The following is a 3,252-nucleotide window of genomic DNA, read 5'->3' as shown; positions in this document are numbered from 1 at the left end:
CAAAGCCATAGCCACAGCTGCAGCTATGCTCCTCTCCTCAGCTTCTACCTATGATCTCAGCCTCTGTGGTTGTGCTAGTTGTAGCAGGCAGCTTGTAAGTAATGTGCAGGGCATGTAGCACACTACCAGTGGCTCACCCTCCACGTGTGCCAGTGGGGTGAGGCAGACTGGGCCAGGGCAGGCCAGGCCAGGCCAGGCCAGAGGGTGGCTTCCTGGCCACTGTAGCCAGAGTTGCTGCTGCTGCTTAGCCAGCACCTACCACATGGGGAAGGGAGGAGGGTTGGGAGGCACTGGCTTTCAGAGGAGAAACTGTGGTCTAGATCAGGAATTTTCAACCTTTTTTAGCAAGTGCACTCCTTCTGGTGGTGGCAGTTGGACACGGGTGGGGAGGAGGCAATGCTTGCACGTGGCAGGCACCACCACTGCCACCCACCACCCTGCACTGCTGCCGATACCCGCTGCCCCATGCTGTTGCCACCGCACCCCACTTTCCCATGGCCGGCTGCACATGCGGCTCAGCAGGCTGCTGATGGACCTTGCACCTGGCCAATTGTGCACTGTTTTTCAGCAGCCCACAGAACCACACATGCAACCAGCTATGGGAAGGTGACGCAAGGTGGTGGTGGTGGTAGTGGTGGTGGCCGCATGCAGCACCCTCCCCACCCAGTCAGGACAGGCGGCTCCTGTGCAGTCTGCAGAGGGGTGCTGCTGCCCTTGCCACCCCCCAAGCCCTGCTCTTGGGAGCAGGCATAGAAACACACTTACCCCCGCTGCCATTGAGACCCTCACAGTGGTCCAGTGGCTAATCAGGAGAGTGAGCTGGGATGTGGGGCAGGGAGGTGCAGCGGTGTGCTGTTTGGGGCCAGTGGTGCCCAGCGTGCCTCTTCCCTCTCAGGTAAGAGGCAAACGCATCAGGGGAGACACTGCGGGCACACTCCAGGGCCCGCTCCATCTCCACCCATCCGCATCTACCCCCAAAGACCTTTCTAAGTACCCCTGGGGGTATACGTACCCCCGGTTGGCAGCCCCTGGTCTAGATACAATTATCCTTCAATGGGGCAGCTGCAGGCTGGGTAAAATCACTTGGTGAACTGGATCTGGCCTGCAGGCTATATTTTTCCCATCCCTGCCATAGAAGAACCAGGGTGAAATTCTGGCCTTGTTAGGTCAATGTCAAAACATCCACAGACTTCAGTGAAGTCTGGATTTCACCCCAAGTCCCAGTTTTCAAATGCACTAAGAGGCCTAATTCTCAGTGGCTTCAACAGAAGTTAGGTAAATACAAGTTTTTGAGGATCTTGGTTCTAATGCTTTTTTGAAGGTCAATGGAAGACAGCCCTCAGGGGGCTGACTTTCAGAAGGTGAGTGCTCAGCACTTCTGGAATTCTAGCCTTTGTAAAGGTCTCAATTTGGGCACTCAAAATAAGAAGTCACTTTTTGAAAACCATAGCTGATAACTCTATATTATTTTACCAGTTCCCTGAGACATGCAGTTAATCAAACTCTAGATATGGATATTGCAGCACATTAAGAGAAAAAAAATGTTATATAATTGCAGTTGAAATATCTGCTGTATGGAAACTTTGAGAGTCATACAAAATTATAATGAGCTATTTTTAAAAAATATTAATGATCTAACAAGCAAGTCGTACTTCTAATTGTTATTTATGCACTTTTGAATTTAAAAAAATATCACAAACTATAGAACAACATTATTCAGCATTTCCAGAAAAGCAGCTCATCTAGTACATTGATATCCAAGTATTGACTTATTCTATGTGAGGGGCAAGGATCTTATCCTATAAATAGAAGATAGGGTAAAACATTCTTAGAAGAGAAAAACAATGAAAGGCACCACTACTTAACAAGAAAGTTCCAGTAATGCAATATACTACTGGTTTTTCTTTTCAGCAGTAGCTATTCTCAAGCTTCCTGCTACTGGAGTTAGCCTAGATGAAACCATGACTGTCTTATGCAACTTCAGTTGGGTTACAGTGCCTTGTAGCTGAGATGGTCCAGGAAATATAAGAGAAACCAGGATTTTTAGTGATATCTTTTATTGGATCACATATATAGTTGGGAGGGATGTTAAACAAACTTTGGGGCACAAAGGCCAGATCCAGATGTGTAGGCATGTGTGGTTTGTGGCATTGCAAACCTTTGTGGTTTGTGGCACCACAAACCGTCCAAGATGCTAAAACATGCCCTGCACTGTAAATTTGCAGTGCAGGGGCAAAATTTGCTACAAGGATATCCTAGTAGCAAAAATTAATGCCACAAAAATAAAGTGGTGCAGCGAATGCTCTAGAAATATGTGCCAGCAGGCACGGAGATTTGGTTCTCCAGGGAGATGCTGTGGCTGCCAGCTAAAGCATCTCCCTTTTTCTAGTTCTGCTTCAGCTCCTCCAGCACACCAGGAGCTGGGAGGAGCTGGGAGTGTTGGAGGTAAAATTGGGCCTCAGTTCATGCTAAGGCCATCTAGTTCTAAGTAGGTCAGCAGGTGACCTTTATTTGACCTATCATCTGTGGAGAAGGTATAGACCACCTGAAGAGATGCTGGAGGAGAGTGCCACGTGCACACAAGCATGCTGTCTGCAGAGCCCTGTAGAGTAGGGTAGAATACCCATATAAAAGGCATTTTGATTTACAGAGAGTGTGTATGTGTTGGAAGGGGCAAGTGGTGCGAGGAGAGAATATGGATTTGTCTGTGTATGCTGTGAGGGGATTGGAATGTGAGGTTAGTCTAAGTCAGTGTGGCTGGGTAATTCTGTGAGAGAAAGAAAGACTGTGTGAGTGAACCATGGAGGTACGTACAGCCAAGTATCTATAACCAGTGAGGCTCCACCAGCTCCCACCATTGGAGATCTCCTGTCTCCCAGCAAGAGTGGCTGGAGTTGGCTCCCTGGACTCCTTCCCCCTACAGGTGCACATGGTGATGATAGCTCTGCTCTTTATTGTGAGTATCACCTATTCGCTCTTTCTTTTCTCCTACTTCTTCCTCCCCCTTTCCAAACACGGAAAGTTAGCCGCCACTGAGTGATCATCTGTGGTGTGGTCTACGCTCACAGTGATTCAAGGCAACTGAGATCCAGAATCTAATATACTAATAGTCCCACTTCTATACTAAAGTTTATACGCATCCTGGAGAGGATATGGTTTTCTTGAGAGTATAGAGCTTAAGGTCTGGGAAGGGAACAGTAAAACTGCTTTGTTAAACAGGGGTAGATTAGATAGGTATAGTTTAGGAATTAT

This window comes from Alligator sinensis, unplaced genomic scaffold (assembly GCF_000455745.1).
Source record: "Alligator sinensis unplaced genomic scaffold, ASM45574v1 scaffold842_1, whole genome shotgun sequence".
In the NCBI taxonomy this organism is placed as follows: Eukaryota; Metazoa; Chordata; order Crocodylia; family Alligatoridae; genus Alligator; species Alligator sinensis.
This window is presented reverse-complemented; position numbering follows the sequence as displayed.